The sequence below is a fragment of the Protopterus annectens genome, chromosome 6.part0, assembly GCF_019279795.1.
Source record: "Protopterus annectens isolate FY-2018-M chromosome 6.part0, PAN1.0, whole genome shotgun sequence".
Lineage (NCBI taxonomy): Eukaryota > Metazoa > Chordata > Ceratodontiformes > Protopteridae > Protopterus > Protopterus annectens.
In genome coordinates this window covers 970503201-970522366 of record NC_056737.1, presented here as the reverse complement: position 1 = coordinate 970522366, position 19166 = coordinate 970503201, and positions in this window count along the sequence as shown.

The window sequence follows — 19166 nt, the reverse complement described above, 5'->3', positions numbered from 1 at the left end:
AGAACTGATGTAAAAGGAAGCATCTGTACTAGCACAACATCATTGCAAGAGAGAAAACGGAAGTTAAATGTTGCAACAAAATCTATGGAAGGTAAGACTGTTAGAGTACGTCATGCGCCTACTGGAAGACAGAAATGTAAGTCTGAACAGTGTACATAATGATAGACAGCTAAAGGGTGTAGGGCAATGTATCAAGGAGAGACTTTGGAAAAATGGCAAAATCAGAAAACATTTCAAGCTGAAAGTGATGAGTAAAAATATTATTTGAAAGACTAGTATGCATAGAATAAACTGTAAATGAACTGCCAGCAGAACAGCATAAGAAAGATGTCTTATCCACAGTGTACCTCCATGTCACCTGTGAAATATATTCGAAAGTCTTAACCCACTCAAGTGATGCAGTTGTGGCAAAATATAGGCCACTGCCATCAAAATATGACAACCGGTTGGCACAAATGGGATTTGAACTCCGCTAGTAGCAAGTAAATATGAGGGACATGGTAGCACTCACTGCTATCAAATATGAAGAAAAACAGTCCTAGCTGGCATTGTTGGGATATTAGACACACCATTGGTACCCATCAGATTAAAATAAAAGAAAGCACACACAATCTAACTTGATAATCAATTCACCAAATGCAACCTGGCCCCAAGAGCATAAAGGAAATATGCACTGGTGTCCTGCATTAGATTACTCACAGACCACTTTCAGAGCTGAGTTCTTAACCTAGCACCCCAGCCCTTTTTCTCATCACTCTTTCTCCTTGTGAACCACAATTTCTTCTAGTGCTGCTAAGCCACAGTAACTGCCAGCCTCTCTCTCTCTCTCTCTCCGTCTCTCTCTCTCTCTCTCTCACACACACACACACACACACACACACACTCTCTCTCTCTCTTCCCAGGGAAGGTTGGTAGAATTCTCCAATTCCCAACAGTTTTCCTCCTGGCATGGTACTACGGCCACCACCCAGGAGTGGTCTGGGACTTCCCGTTACCTTTTCTCTTAATTAAGCCAGATATAAAACCATGCACATTAATACTTTCACTGGTAATAGGCCAAACCCATGTAGCTAAGGTGGGACCCACCACAGATTTTTAAACTAAAATGATGAAAGATAACCCTTCTCTCAAGTACCAAATAGCAGTGATATAAAAATAAAGACCAGTCACAAGAGCTTAAAAGTGAATACATTTTAGTTAAAACGGTGCAGTGCCTTCCGTGTGGAGTCTGCAAGTCCTCCTTCATGTGGGTTTCCTCTGGGTGCTCCGGTTTCCTCCCAGGTTTCAAAGACATGCGTCTTGAGTATTTCTCCCCGGGACTCCACTGAAAATTGGCTTTGTTCCAAGTCGGACTTTCCTGATAAACAAATGTTAATTGATTAAATTAAGTTAATTAAACAGTAAGTCAACAGTGCAGTTACAGGTTAGATATTACAAAGGAATGATAAAGTGTACATCAAATAATAAAATCACATTTAGTTAAACTTATAGGAATGTTTAAAAGAAAACATCCATCTAAGCTAGCTAGATATATCTAACTGTCTTTAGATTAAAGAATACTGAACTCTTAACTTTTGTAATTTCTTAGAAGATAACAGGCAGAAGTTGCAAATAGCAAATGTACAGGGAAGTGGTCACCTCAATGTCTTCCAAGCAAAGACATGACAGACCAAAGATCAGGCTCAAATAATTAAACACATTTCAGGACTGTAGCTGTGTTCCCCACTACCATTACCTAATTTCCTTTAGAAGAAAGCAGTTTTTTTTCTTAGCTATTTTGTTTCCTGCAACAAAACACACTTGGCTTCCTTAACATCAATAAATAATTCTACACTTGTTCAGATTTCGTACCTTCACTCCCCAAATCTCACAAAAACTTGCACATCAACTAATTAAAATTTTTGAGATTCACTTATTCTACCTGTCAAAAACCAAATAAAACTACCAAAATACTTACACAAGTTATTTTCCATCCAATTAATATTTCTCCTTCAGAGTAATGTTGAGTAAAACCCCAGACCATAGACACTCTCCTGTTACCTTATCAGTACACAAGGTAGATCAAATCAATGCAATTATTAGTCTACACAACCCAGACCTCCTTGCAATTACTGAGACTTGGCTGAAACCAGATAACCCCTCTCTTATTCATCATCATCCTGGATACAACTGCTGTCTTGATTGTAGACCTGGCAACTGTAAAAGAGGTGACACTTCTCTCCTATATTAATAAAACATGAAACTACAGCTTTGTAGTCAAGCCTTGCCCACTTCAAAATTGCAGCCAAAACTTGCTCCTAACATAAATTTTCATACCCAGCACTATTAGTATGCATATAGCTTTTGTATTCCTCCTGTCTAGAGAAATTCAAAGATGTTATTCAAGCAAGTTTGCACAATGCAGAGAACTGGAAAATATAACAATTCTAGAAGACTTCAGCCTTAATATACTTAAACCGATTAACTTGCAAGCCATTGACTTCCTCACAGAACAACAACTGGTTCAAGTAATCAAAAATTTCATAAGACCTAACTTTAAAGTCTTGAACCAGTCTCTCATTGATCTAATCATCTCCAGTAATCCAAACTCTCTTTACAACATTGTGAATCACTTACCTTCATTAAGTGTCCACTTCTCCATCCTTTCCCTGCTGCCAAAATCATCCCCAAAAAATCTCTTTCAGATCAAAATCCAATACTAATATAACAAAATGTGCTTTGTCTTGCTCCTGTTAGCTGGACACCGGTTCTAATCATCATCAATCCAAACAAAGCCACTGAACTCCTTGCAAACATTCTCACCTCCTTACAAGACTCTAAATCACTAGACTCTCGAATACGTAACAAAAAAAAGTGGTTAACTCATTAATTAAAATTCCTTCTCAGACTTGCGGATGAATCCTGACACTTTTGTAAGTTTAATACTTCCCCAGAAAATAGGGAACAGTGCATTAACCTAAAGAACCTATGCAAAAAAGCCATATGACACAAGATATTTCATGTTACAGGCTTAAAACTCTGTTAGATACAGTCCAAGAAAATGTTTGAAGGAAGTCAGTAACCAAACTGGACACAATCTACTCCAGTCGAATCACACTACTCTTCTCTCTCAGCAGATGATTTCCAAAAACACTTTGTGACCTACCTACCTGTGGCAGATATACCACCCACCACTCCTGAATATCTTTCTGTCTTCCATGTCATACCACTACTACAAGAAATACAACTGGATGGTCACCTGGGTATTGACAGCCTCCATCCTTGGTTCATTTACCACTGTCATGACTACATTGTAAAACCTCTACAGCACATGAAACTAACTAATGTCATGCCTAATATCTGGAAAACTGCCATAGTAAAACCACTTCCCAAATATAAAGCATTCCACTCTCCCTTCCTACTATCAACTCATCTCTATTCTTCTAACCTTGTGTATGATCTTTGAAGAAAATGTCTACCACCAACTTAAAGACTATATTTCAGAATATCATCTTCTCTCTCGTAAACAGCATGGGTTCTGGTCAAGTAGGAGCACTTCCATGACCATACAGACACTTTCAAATAACATTCTCATGTCAGTCGATAATGGCATGCTAGCTGCATCCATTTTCATAGCTCTCACCAGGGCCTCCAACCAAGTTAACCACTACTTCCTAATGCTTCTGACTGAACTAGGCATTAGCCATGATGCCATTCCTTGGTTCCAGAGCTGTCTTACACACAGACATTTCTCAGTTAACTATAACTCCTGTAACTCCCATACCTCCCCTCTACTCAAAGGAGTTCCTCATGGCTGTATCCTTACCCCTGTTCCTCACCTTACTTTTCTTTGGACCCTGATGACATGGTCCCTTACTAGTCTGACCACTCATTAGCTAGATTGCAAGATGAACTAAAATCTGATTTCCTCTCCCTGAGTGAATGAGCCAATAAGAAAACATTTCATTCTTAGCACATCAAAAACAGTATTGTTTGGTACTCATCAGAAGTTCAGAAGATCCCCTAATATTAAAACAGTCTATAACCACAATTCTCCCTTGGGACAAGTGTCATCCTTAAGTATCTTGGTTTCTGGTTAGACTCTCATTCAATTTCATTGTTCATCTAGAAAAATAAAACATGTAAAACCTGAATCCCTTTTTATTCTGGGCACAAAAAATATCCCATTTTCTAACATACCCAACCAGAGTTGCAAGATTTAAAGGAATCCTATTTCTACAACTCAAATTCTGCATACCTCTTGTTTCAGCAGCATCTGCTAAAAACTTCACTATCATTCAAACAGTACAGAGCAACATTTTGTATTTTTATCACTCATTCCTCATGAAATAAACACCACTGTGTAACACAAGGAAAAGCAAATTGGCTCCCAGTGAAGCAAAGAGCAGAACACTTATAGGTTCACAACTGTTCAGGCTACTACATGAATATACTCTTCCTCCTTTAATCTCAAAACTAATAAGACAAGCCCATACATACATCAGAAACCCCTTTACCACAAATCCCACTTTCCATGTGTTCTCAATTCTCGTCCCCTAACTACAGGAGTCCTTCTTATCTGAACTTAAGGATGCTTTATTTACCCTAATTTCCATGGACTACTAAAATTTTATGTACTTAATCCAAGGTAAATGTTCCTGCAACCCAACAGGCTACATATCCTAAATCAATTAATAGGATCATAGAACTAGGCTAATGTCTGTAGAGCCTTTTTAAACCTAGCTGTTCATGCTCTTATTTCCCAATTAACAATGTCCAAGTGTGCCACCTTTGTGTTTTGGACAAAGCTAAAGAAAGCCTTGTGGCCTGGGAGGTTGTCTTTGCCTAAACATTGGCTTTGTTAGACTTTATTTGCTTAGTTGGTCATTTAACCTGGTACAGGAGTTCTTATTCAGCATTGCAAGTCCTAATTTTAGAAATTACTTTTTTCCTTTTCTTGTACTGCGGTGGTGGTGCTGCGGTAGTGTTGTCGCCTCACAGTAAGATGCTGTTTAGTTCAGTTCTCAGCTAGAACGTCTTCTGTGTGGAGACATGCGTGAATGGGCGTACCTTCGTTGAAGGTTGTGCGTCAGAGCTGGCAACTCAGTACGTAAAAATGTACTGCCAATCATTAGCGGACCTGAGTTCCGCTGTGGCGACCCCTAACCGGGAAAAGCCAAAAGACACAAACTAACAAACAAAACTTTTTTTCCTTTTCTTGCATATTCTGTTTGTTTGGATTCTAGCAGGGTAGTTTGTATTTTTTTTTTTATTTTGTTCTGAACTTGCTTCTGGTAGGCGCAGCTGTCTGTGTGCATCTATTAACAAGATTACACACTTTTTAATATGTATTTTGCTGTAGAGTAGTTCCTAACTGTTACAGGGTTTACTGGGGTCACAGCAAAGATTTTTATTTTGGAGGAGACCGCTTTATGGTTTGACCTTACCAGAGAGGACACTATACTGGGGTCGTGGGTGAAGCATTTTCCCATATTGTGAGTACCAGATCCAATATGTTTGCACTCCTAGAGGGCAGGTTGTCTAACTGCTCCAAGGTGTTTCTGTTTACAAGTCCAGGAATCAGTTGGCCTGCAAGTTTGCGATCATGGAGGATTCCCAGTTTATAGAGGGGTATTTAGTCCCCTATAAATATGATATAGGGTTGAATGATGTGTTTCCAGTAAGTCTAAGTATGAGCTGTGGGTTTTGTGCGTCACAGGGGATGATCTGTAGTTTGCAAGGATATATGAGAGTTTACCTATGATAATTTGGCATGGAGAAGCTCAAGTGTGTCATTCTGTTTGACCAACCTTGATGTATGTTTTTTTTTTTTATGTAAATTGAAAAACCTTCACCTTTATTCCCTCACTGTACAGTAGATCGTGTGGAATGCATTGTATCCCTGAACTGCCAGGGAGCTGTCTGCAGCTTTAAACCATGTAGTGGTAACTACACAGACATCTGCATTCTCCAAGGTGAGGGGAGCTTGGAGGGAGGACAGTTTCTTTTTTGTGCTCCTGGCATTCAGCAATAGCACCTTTAGTTTCCTTGGGGTGATATTGCCAAGTTGGAAAGTTCGTCAGCTTGACATTGCCTAAAAAAGGCACTATGGGGGAGGACAATGTTTTAGTCCATAATCAAAAGCCTAGAGGGGACAGGTACAGACCATCCTTGACGAAGCAATGTGTGGCGTGTTTACCATATCCTCCCATGTTGATAAATGTTGTACCCCCTTTGAGTGGCACCAGAAGCTAAGCCAATTATTAAAGTCAGTCATCTTCTGTTCATATAGTGGCATCATCCTTGGTGAAGGTAGAATTCTGCTCAATGCTAGCCTCATAGCAGCCTGGAATACACACAGTCCCAGAGTTTCATAATGTCTCTCATCATATAGTCGAGGGAGATGCGTATCAGGTCATTAACACCTAAATGGACTATGACTGAGTTGTGCTGGTACTTGTGGATCAAAGTCCTGGGTGCAAGACTTGGCAGAGCCTGGCTTCTGATAGGCAACTGAACGCAAATTTCTTCTTGTTCAGCTTGCTAAGTGGGGCATTCATGTCTCACAATAGGATCTCCTAATAACTAGAATATTGGATAGTGTGTTGCCTTGCCTTATGGGATTTGTAGTTGAGACTCCATGGGCTGTGGCTGTATGGTGGTGGGTGTTTTGGTAAAATGCTTCTGATTTTGCTGAGGATAATTGATGCAGGTTGAGAGTCTGGGAGGTCTGAGGTTTACGAAAATTGTTTTTAGTGTCTCAGCATATGTTGGTATATTATCAGGTGCATACCATGGGTGTAGTGTGTGTTTGTTACTTTGAACATGATTGTTATTCTGAGTACTTGTATACAAAAGTCTTGTTTCCAGTGACATTATATAATTACATGTCTAATGTACTGTATCAGTTTTTCTAAGGATTAGTGTGGTCTGCAGCTGAGCATGTCTCATCTCTTTCTTTCTTTCTTTGTGACCCTCCACAGCTTCCCTTCCAAAGGAAGTCTGATATATTCTGACAGTGGTATGTCAAACTCAGTCTTCCTACCACTACCTCTCCTCTGAATGTAACCCTTTCCAAGGGAAGCCGATTGTCTTTAACTGCTGTGGCTCAGATTCAGGCTCATTACTATCTCCCTCCTGAAGTAGCCATGTTACTAGCCTTGGTTGGAGGAGTGGAAACTGTAAGGGTCTAACTCTTTTGCCTTCTTCATGTGGTTGCTTCCATGTCTGGCTGCAGGTAACCATATCTATACAGAGTACTTCAGTGGTTGTTTCCAAACAAGTTGCCATTGTTGCAGTACTATCTCTTTCTGTTGCCTCTTGTGACTTTTGTTCGCCAGACTTTTCAGTAAGCATTGGTATCATATGCACCATCCCCTTTGCCTGTATTGAAAACATTTGATTCCAAAATCTAGGTGTGTACTAGAACTGGTGACTTCCTCCTTTGCCTGTTGAACCTGCTATAATGACTTAGACTGCACTGATAGATCCCATTATCCCCATGTATAGTGCTGGGTGCCCTCTTTTTGTGCAATTATGATCTACTAACAAGCAGAGGTCCTCTTTTTTCCCATTCCTGTAGCAATGTTACATCCCAGTCTGCCAACCAGATTCTTAGTTTTCAGGCAAGGTATTTAGCGCTGGCTGCCTCACCAAAACACCCACTAGACTTTCAAATGTAGTGATTTGACAAGCGCTCACCCACCTAAGAAAGTAGCATATTTCCACAGTATACCACATTGTCAACTTTCTTCTATGCTCTTTGAGTTTATTTCTGTATACTTCAGGAGTAGATTTAAAACATTCAAATAAACATTATAGTAACAACAATGAGGCAACAGGATATAGGCATCCACCATGAATAAAGAAGTATAAAAGCTTTGATTCATGAATGAACAGGCAAGTGCTTTCACCCATGTAGGGCTTCAACATGGTCTGATGAAGCCCTATATGGGTGAAAGCGCTTGCCTGTTCATTCATGAATAAAAGCTTTTATACTTCTTTATAGATGCCTATTTGGATATCGAGCTGTGTGTTGTTCCAGTATCCTGTTGCCTCATTGTTTTTACTATTATTTGGATTGCTGGTGGGCACTGGGACATTAACTCTCCGTGTGATGTCCTTCAAGGATGCATCTGCAGTCCTTACAAATGGGTTGTCCTGTCATCAGGCAGCCCTTCGGTCGGCCGGATTCCAAAGTCTGGGTCTGGCCTCGGCTGGTGTCGCACTTCACCCGACGTCATAGCTGCAGTTATTCGGGTATAAAGGCATCAGCCGACGCCATTTTCCTCAGTCTTTCTTGCTGCGTGGCGCCCGAAGCAGAAGCTGTTTGCAAGTGCCGGTCGGTCAGAACCAGAGATTACTACTACCGAATACTACTATGAAGACTTCTAAAAAGCTAAGTACCCCGTTGGGGACTCTTTCTTGCCTCAGCCGATGTCAGAAAAAGTGAATAACTGTTTGACTTGTGGGAAACAAATACCTCATAAAGATTTCCACTCTTACTGCTTACCTTGTCTAGGCCCAGACCACGACGTCGCAGCTTGTCTAGCCTGTGCTTCTTTTAACCAGCGGACGCTTAGACGTCGGTCGGAGTTTGCTGAGGAGTTTTTCGGCTCCGATTTTGCTTATATTATGCCATCGGATCCTCCAACTTCGCAAATATCTAAAAACGCAAGGAAAAGGACCGACACTCGCGGTCCGCAGTTTCGGCCAAAACCGCGGTTAAGCCAACCGCGAGTGTCTCGGTTTCGGCTGAAACCGAGCAAGCGGTTCCCCCTTCAGCCGAAATCTTTCCTTCTGCCGAGGCCTCTTCCAACCTCGTGGAATCGGCTTCTGATATCCCACCTGCTGTTACAGTTTCTCAGGAATTATCAGACACTATTCCCTTGGATATTACAACCCCTGCATGTGGAGCTGCTAGGCCACCTGCAGCCATGTCCATTAAGGCCTTTGCCAGGGCTAAAGCAGCTAAAACTACTAAATCTGTGCCTGCTAAGCCCCCCTCTCACAGGCCTAGCTCTAGTTCACAAATGCTTAGTTTAGCAGAGGATCTCATTTCTTTAATCCGAGGATCCCAACCTCAACCAGACAGGGCCTCTCACCCGCCTCCAGAGAAGAGGCCTAGAGCAGAGCCCCCTGAGCCAGTGTCTACAGATGATTCCTCTGATGACTCAAATGATACAGACCCTCCAGAGGCTCCATACTCCCCTTATGAAGACTCTGATGGTGAAGAGTCCATCCCTTCTGCCTCTCCGCCTGAGGAATTTTCCTTTGGGGAAACCTTGCATGCTATGAGGGAACAATTTCAGTGGCAGGGCCAGGATTTTTCAGATTCCAGAAAAAGGCTTAGAACTTTTCTGCATTTACCACAACATAGGCCTTTAGCCATACCTCCAGTTCTTTCTGTTGTAGATGATGCATTTAATGATGCTTGTACTGCTCCTGATTCTCTTGCAATATCAATAATTTTTGCTAGACCAGTTAACCAAAAAAGTGTCCTCAGATGAAACAGTAGACAAAAAATATGTGCAGGAAATGGTACATAACATTCAACAAGTCAGTAACCATTCCTTAAAATGCGGCTATGATGCACTGGAGGCTTCCTTTAGATCAGCCATGACTGGCACAGTCATCAGAAGGCATGCATGGCTAAAAGAACAGGCCTTACCAGACCATGTCAAATCAAAACTATTAGATGCTCCTATGGATAAGATCAATTTGTTTGGCTCTCCTGCACAACAAGTGCTGAAGAAGATGGAAGAGAAGGCAAAATCTGTCCAAACAGTGAAAGATTTCTTACAGGTCCAACCTCCGAGGTTTAGCAGGAATTGGCCCTCCAAGAATTGGTCCTTTCCAGACTCCTCCAGAACTCAGAGAGGCAGGAATAGGCGTTCAAGAGGCAGAAACCAATCCAGGGGTGCCTACAGAGGACGTCAGTGGCAGGGCAACAACCAGCGAGGCACAGCCACAGACACAGCCACCACCACAACTACAGGTCAATCACAGTGACTTGGCTCTGACACCGCCTACCAGGGAACAACTGCAAGCACCCTTAGGCGGGAAGCTAGCCTTATTTACAACAAACTGGCATTACATCACAAGAGACAAGTGGATTTTACAGATAATAGACCAAGGTTACAGGTTTCACTTCCATACTCTACCAGGGAAGAGAGGAATGCCAAACCTACCTCCAAATCAAAAGACAGAAGCACTAAAACAAATATCCCAATTATTAAGGATGAGAGCTGTAGAAAAGGTACCATCTATGGAGCAAGGGAAGGGATTTTACTCCAGACTCTTCCTGGTACCAAGAAAAGAAAGCAAATGGAGACCTATTCTCGACTTGTCCGCTTTAAACACATTCCTCATTATTCCAAAATTCAAAATGCTGACCCTACAGCAGCTTCTTCCCATGCTGGGCAAGGAGTCTTGGCTGGTGACTCTAGATCTCAAGGAGGCATACCTGCACGTCCCCATACGACCAAACTGCAGAAGATACCTCAGATTTCTTGCAGGATCAGAGCATTATCAATTCTCAGCATTGCCCTTTGGCTTATTTACTGCGCCCAGAGTGTTCACGAAATGCCTGGCATCAGTAATTGCTCATTGCAGGCTTCAGGGAATCCAAATCTACCCCTACCTGGACGACTGCCTGATACAAGCGGACAACAAAAGCAAGCTAGCAGAAGATTTACAAAGGGTCATTTATCTGCTACAAGCCCTGGGATACACAGTCAATATAAAAAGTCAAGACTGATACCATCCCAGAGAATAACCTTTTTGGGTGCAGAGTTGGACACATCAAGGCAAATGGCATTCTTAACAGTAGAAAAACAGGAGCAGCTACCTCTCTACTTCTTGGCTTTAACAAAGCAGAACCATCTGACAGCAAGAAAAGTACTGCAAGCCTTGGGCTTCATGGCATCCTGCATAATATTGGTTCCTCATGCCAGACTGCATATGAGAAAACTACAGTGGTACCTAAGGAATTTATGGTCTCAACACAAGCACAGCTTAGAAACCCAGATTCCCATTATTCCATGCCTGAAGCAAGAATTCCTATGGTGGGCTCAGGCTTGTCAATCAAACACAGGATTGCCCTTTCACAGTACTCAACCAAGCCAAACCATCATGACAGACGCCTCAGACCTCGGTTGGGGGGCACACATGCTGGACAAGTGCATACAAGGCTTATGGTCTCAAAACCAGCTGCACCTACACATAAATCTAAAGGAAATGCTGGCAGTAAAACTGGCAATTCAGACATTCAGAACATTCCTTCAACAAGGTCTATTGATGATAAGGACGGACAACACCACAGTTATGTGGTACATCAACAAACAGGGAGGCACACATTCGTATCCTCTTTGCCGGATGGCACTGGATCTCTGGAATGTGGCCTTGAGCTACAACATTCAGTTAAAAGCAATTTTTGTACCAGGAAAAGAAAACATCCTAGCAGACATATTAAGCAGGACTACCACGGATGCCCACGAATGGATGCTGCATCCGGACATCTTCAAAACCATTACAAGAAAATGGGGACTCACAGAAATAGACTTATTTGCATCCCCACGCAATCACCAACTACAGAAATTCTGCACAAGGACGTACCACCCACTTGCTTGGAAGGTGGACTCCCTATCCTTCAGTTGGAAAAACCTGACAGCATATGCATTCCCACCACTTCCTTTGATGCACAAGGTGCTATTGAAGATCAAAGAGGACCGTCCAAGGATCATTCTGATAGCTCCAGACTGGCCAAGGCAACATTGGTACCCATTACTGAGGAGCATGTCTCGGGAACAAATATGGCCTCTACCCCTGGTTCCCTTGCTGTTAACACAGAACAACTACAACAATCTGCATCCAAACCTGAAAACTCTGCAGCTAACTGCCTGGAACATTGCATAAGACCAATTAACCCAATTTTATCCCAAAGAGTTAAAGACATTATTCTTGAGGCTCGCAGACCCTCAACAAGAAAAAATTATTCAGCAAAATGGAAAAGATATCTCATTTGGAGTGCTGCAAAAGGAGAAGATGTGTCACTGGTAAACATAGCCAACATTCTGGAATACTTGGCAGAGCTCTTCCACACAGGTCTGTCCTATTCCTCCATCAAGATTCATGCATCAGCTATTTCAGCAGAATACGACTTGGATCCTCCTGTCTTCTCACATCCTCTGCTCAGACAGTTTCTGAGAGGAATTAAAAATGTAAAGCCTCCTAGGAAACCACCATTACCAGCATGGGACTTGAACTTTGTGCTAGAAAAATTGACACTTCCTCCTTTCGAACCAGCAGCAACAGCAGATTTGCAATACTTATCATGGAAGACTGCTTTCCTGCTGGCAATCACTTCAGCAAGAAGGGTATCTGAACTTCAGGCATTAATGGCAGTACAACCCTTCCTGATCTTCCATCAAGATAGAGTGTCCATGAGAACAAATCCTTCCTTTATGCCTAAGGTGGTCTCCAGAGTTTCTTTAAATCAGGCTATCCACCTACCTACATTCTTCCCTAACCCACAGAACAGGGGAGAAAGACTGCTGCATACCTTGGATGTACATAGACAATTACGCTACTACCTGGACAGGACCAAGGGCAATAGGAAAACTGACCAGCTACTGGTAGCATATGCAACAGGAAGGGAAGGAAAAGCAATTTCAAAACAGACAATCTCCAAGTGGATAGGAAATTGCATTAGATTTTTACTCCTACCATGGAAAGAAAACTCCAGAGAACATCAGGCCTCACTCTACAAGGGCAACAGCCACTACCACAGCCTTCTTACGAGGAGTGGCTACCAAGGACATTTTAGAAGCTGCTACTTGGAGCTCCGTGCATACATTTGCCAAGCATTATAATTTACCTTTATACTCTAGATCCCGAGCAGGTTTTGCCACTGCTGTTTTGCAAGGGATCCTAACTACACCATAACTTTATTTTTCCACCTCCCCCAGTTTGGCTATGGTATTCTACCCATTTGTAAGGACTGCAGATGCATCCTTGAAGGACATAGTACAGTTTTGTACCTACCATAAATGTAGATGTCCGATAGGAATGCATCTGCAGTCAGGATTACCCACCCGCCTTCCCCTCTGTGGTGCTCCTAGGGTATTTGCCCATCTTATAGCTAGCTGGGGGAATCTATTATGGTGTATTTGTTTGTATATATGTACATACATGCTTATTTTTTGTGTTTGCTCTCTACTATTTGGAATCATTGGCATTTATCCAAATTTAGCCTTCCAAGAGGGCACCTGGCATCTGGGGCAAGAAACACTGAGGAAAATGGCGTCGGCTGATGCCTTTATACCCAAATAACTGCAGCTATGACGTCGGGTGAAGTGCGACACCAGCCGAGGCCAGACCCAGACTTTGGAATCCGGCCGACCGAAGGGCTGCCTGACGACAGGACAACCCATTTGTAAGGACTGCAGATGCATTCCTATCAGACATCTACATTTATGGTAGGTACAAAACTGTACTTTGTTTCTATTCTTAATATTCAAATAAACATTGTTTATCATAATTCAGTCAAAACAATTTAACTCTGAGTCAGCATGCATTGCTTTTCTCATCATTAAAGAAGTTAAAAATGTCATCCAGTGCTCTTGGTCTGATTGTTGTTGACTACATCCCTTCAAATGCCTGACTGAATCTATGAAAGTTGTCCTGTTTATACAAGAAAACCAGATACAGTAGTCTAAGAAAACAACAAGTAGTCTTAATCATTGAAATTGCTTCACCCAATGAGTATAGTCTTGTGTACTGACAGAGATAAAATACTAGGATTGGCCAGCAGAAATTAGAGTAAAGTGAAATAAAGATAGCCAGACATTCCCTGTGATATTACAAACAACAAAACTAACAAGGATTTACAAGCATATTGTTACCTGTACAAGTAAAACTGTATAACTGTAGAAGGAGGTAATCCTGGGCAAACTGTGGATACTGAGAAGAGCAGTCTTGGTTAACATCAAAAACTGAAGCAATACTAATTTCATGAATCTAATTGTACCCTTACTTAGGAATGGGATCAATTCCCACCACAGTATTAGAAACTAAAAAAACATTTGGAGAAATTAAAACAACAGAAATAATTTGGTACTGAATTTGGTATCTTGTGTTTGGCTTTCCCTTAGCTAGTACTCGTATGTCTTTGATGGAGGACCAACAGCTCCCATCCATGCCTTACTACTATTCCCTCTCTTCAGCTTGTATTTGCTTTCCCTGCACCTCAAGTTGTTTTATATACTTACCTCCCTCAAGCACCAGGCATTTCATCAGTAGCTCCTGTCTTTGTAACTCCAATTGGATTTTGAGGACATCCGGGGAGAAGTGTTGCCCTGACCTTTTCCTGCAAAGTCATTGCTGGCCCATCTAGCACCTGGTGCCATTCTCTGATCTTGGAGCCCTTCCCCATTCTGGCTAGTTCTCCTCACCTCAGGAGCAAGCCATGTCCCTTCTGCACTTCTCAACTCAGTCTCCCGATTGTGGCCCCTACTGTCTTGTACCTGAGGTGGCTGCCCCTTCCCTCAACCTAGCTATGCATCTGTTTTCCTGCATGCTGTACAAGTAGCACCCACCAGGTTGTTACCCTGTTTAGTGAGGTGCATTCCAGCTGCACAGAAGGCTACAAGTCTACCCTCATTGGAAATAATGGGAATCAAAGTTTTCTTAGTTTTACACTCTTGTGATGCCCGTGCACTGGCCCAGTAATCAAGGAGCCCCAATCCTCACCACTAACACCGGTGAGGGGCATCCACATTGGGAAGGATAACAAATACACACACAATAAAGTACAATTTCCCTTAAGAGCACACAGAGATCACAGTCAGTCTGGGGCTGGTTTCTCCCTTTCTCTCCAGATCCCCAATAAGACTCCCCACTGGCCCAGCCATAGAGTGGTGCCCTTAGCCAGGGTCCCAAGCCAAGTCCTCCTAGCACTCTCTCTGTCCAACCAGTGCTTCGTGTCCCTGCCCAAGCAGCTGACACACACACACTGAGATATGAGTAATATACAAACACACAAACACTCCTGGGGAAGGCTGACACAGGTTCTCCAGCTATGCCCCCTTCTCTCCAGACTATAAGGTAGAAATCACTGCTACCAGGACCCCTACTTATCAGCTACTGGCCCTTCCCAAAGGGTGACCAATTTCACTGTGTAATATTACTGATATCCAAATAGTGTGACTGAGCAGCAAGACTGTTGGAGTGGCTAAGTACAGTATCACTATATACATGCAATGTACTCTAGAGCTTAAATTATCTCTACGGAAAACAGCCAAAGTTGAAAGGTTTAAAATATTTAATAATAAGTATTAACTTGTGTTTTTATTATTTACTACAGTGCTAGTCAAGAGTTCAGACATCACAGGAAAATGCTTGAAATGATACTGTAGAATACTTCTGATATAAATATAGAAGACAGCTAGACTAAACTTACTATTTCCTCTCTTTTCCTAAGAGCAATCACAGTTCTAAATAAACTTACATATAGAGCAAACTTACTATGTCCTCTCTTTTCCTAAGAGCAATCACAGTTCTAAATAAACTTACATATAGAGCAAAAGCAGAGTACTGTTGAGTTGCTGCCTGCTTTAGACAATATTCAAAATTCTCTCTCTCTGAGACAGTCTTTTAAATTGATAATACATCAATGCTAACTCATTTTAGATTACATCATTCTTCTCTGGTTCCCAGGCTAGCAGAAACTCAGAGTTTAACATATCTTTGATCTTGCAGCCAGTCAGGAAACCACAGCAAATAAAGACATTATATATGTAAAATATAGCAATTACCTCTGGTCTCAAAACAATGGAAAGAATCTACTGGTTCAGACATCATGGCTCCATGTTTGAGATCAGTCATACAATGCTTGACTTATCAGCTTTCTTCCGGCAGAGTGCACTGTTGTTACATTTTTGACATTCAACATTTAACACAATTTTCTTACATTTAAGAGAACAAGCATGTGGCTTATATTAATATTTAAAAATGACAGAATTCTCTACAAAATTCTTGTAGCTAGGCTGGCAGCCTTCACGACTGATAGCTTGGTGTATTTTTCAGAGCTGATATCTGCCTGTTTCCTAAACTTATTTAACTAAAAATAACATTGCTGTGCAGTCTATACCTCTGTATCTTTACCTCGTGACTGCAGGGGTACATTGGTAATAAAACTGTGTTGCAATCTAAATATTCCATTTTAATATGACGCCACTGCTCTCAAATGTGAAAATAAGACAGTGGACAGGGGCTATGCTGCTTGGTTCCACACCACTGCCAGCTACTGCATTTAATATTTTAATATAAAAAATCTTATGGCCTGCAGTGGTACTGTTTTTCATATTACATCAATGAAATTAAACACATTAAAGTATAAAAAGCACACAAATATGAATCATTAAGCAATTCGCTAAAAGTAGCACGTCCTCAGCACCATGGAGGAAATATATACTGCTGCTCTGGGCATTGACCTTCACCATACACATCAAAGAGTAGGGTTTATATGGAGCATCTTTCCAAGCAAGAGTCTTAACTCTCACCACTCGCTCTTGATTCTTTTTTTCTTTCCGGTGCTCATTGCCCGCAATAATTATACTTTAAATAAACTCTTACATTCACATACATGTACACAAACATTCATTAATTTCCAGGGATAACTGTTGGTTTCCAAAACTACAGCTTTCTATCCTTGTCCAAGGTAGTGAGCTTTCACCACTCCAGATTACCAGACTGGTGGCCTTGCTGCTACTGGTCCACCCTTTTTGATAATCCATGTAATTATAAACACAAATGATAATGTGTTGTCCAGCTGTCTGACTGATTACTAATTATAAACAAAAAAGAAACCTGACTAAACTAGCCATCCTACAAGATAAAAAGGATTACTACATCCAGCTACAAAATTCCTCCCAACACCAGCCCAAGAAATTCTGGAATACAATAAACTCACTGCTATCCCCTGGCAAAATAGAAACTCCTAGCCCAATAGACTCCCACCCTGACTCGCCCTTAAACACTGCAAGGGGTGGCGTAAGCCACAAAACGATGGGCTAGACTTGTAAATGCCCTCGGGCAGATAGCCTAGTATGAACCTATGAACCTATGAACTTCTTCACCTCAACAATACTCAATCTAGCTAGCCATCAAAACCCTGACCCTTCTTTACTAGACACCTCTGACTGTACCCCACCACCATTTCATCTCAAACCAATACCCACATCATACATACTACGCCTACTTCAAAAACTTAAACCTTCCACTCCCTCAACCGACAAAATCCCAGCAGAATATCTCCAGCTTGGAGCTAAAGCAGTTGCATATCCAATCTCTTTACTAATTAACAGAACCATTAAAGAAAGTACCATACCTTCACTCTGGAAAATCTCCCACATCATCCCACTCTTCAAAGGTGGGGATTCCTTTGAATACTCAAACTACCGCCCTATTGCGCTTCTTTCTCCCATTGCAAAAATAATGGAGAAATGTATCCATAAACAACTACTCAATCACCTCCTTCAAAATAATCTGCTAGCTAACTGTCAACATGGATTTCGTCCCTACCATAGCACCACCACAGCCTTACTATCCTTTATTGAATCCATTAATCACAACCGAAACAACAATCTACCTTCATCAGCCTTCTTTGTAGACCTATCTAAGGCTTTCGACATGGTGAACCACCAACTACTCTTGCACCACCTACAATCCATTTCTCTCGATAGTATTGCACTTAACTGGTTTACTTCCTACCTTCAGAATAGGAAACAAGCAGTGCTATGGAACAATAATCTTTCAGAGCTCCTACCATCCTCCCTAGGGGTTCCTCAGGGCTCCATCCTAGGTCCCCTTCTATTTTCTATCTTTATCAATGACCTACATCATGTCACCCCCCTATCTACTTGCATTCAATACGCTGACGATACTACCATCATTTGTTCTGCCTCCAACCAAGATGACTTACACCTCCTTACCCAAAAAACTTTTTCAACCATAGAACAATGGTTCTCTAATCATTGTTTACTTCTAAACCCTAAGAAAACTAAACTGCTTCTCTTCAAACCTACACACCAATCTCCCCCTATTAACTTTTCTCTTACATCGAACAATGGTACCATTATCTCCCCAGATGAAACGACCAAACTCCTTGGCATAACTATTGACAACCAACTTAAATTTGACTCACATATCAAGTCTACCATAAAAACAACTAATAGAAAACTAGGTTCACTCTATAGAATCAAATCCTTCCTTACTTCTGAAGCAAGAACTACCATAGCCAGAACGCATCTCATCTCTACACTACTTTATGCTTCCCCTATATACACAAACCTGTCTAAATATAACATCAATAAACTTACGTCAGCCTATAATAACATTGCCAGATTTGCCACATCCTCCCCATATAAAACACACCACTGCAAAAACCTCCACCACCTTGGATGGCTAGAGCTACCTCACCTTATTCTATACTATCAGCTCTCTATAGCCCAGAAAGCCCTGCACCACCCTGGCAACACTCCTATGCTCTCCACCCTTATCAAGCCCTATAACAACCTAAAAAACCTTCGCTCTTCGAGCAAAATTCTAATTCAAACCTCTCAATCAAGGAATACTGCAGGAGAATCTATGTTCTCCAACTCAATTGGTAAAAAATGGAACCTACTTCCTCCCAACCTCACATCCCAAACCTCCGTCTCTATATTTAAAACTAAACTAAAACACTACCTAACCAACCACTGGCTTTGCTCCTGTGACTACCCAAGCTGATTATCTTGGCTCTCATCTCCTATGCACATATCTTTCTTTTTTCCAACTTTATGCTTTAAGCATTACCTATACTACTAAGACAAGACCTCTTTATCTTGCAACTTTTCCCTAATCTACTTTACATTGCCTATTTTTAAAATCCAACTTTTAACTATATTACTCTATCCATTCTGTTACTTTATCTACAGCACTATCCCTTTTACCTTCCTCTTTCTATCTCATACAAATGTCCTAACTACTGTGTTTGCTTGTATAACCTTTACACTGTGTACTTTTTCTCCATGCCTATTCCTAAATATTCTGTCAGTCATGGGTGAATATGTGCATGTATTTGACAATTTACTATTAATTAGCATGTAGTAGATAGCGGAGCATTTCCATGCCTACTCCTAAATATT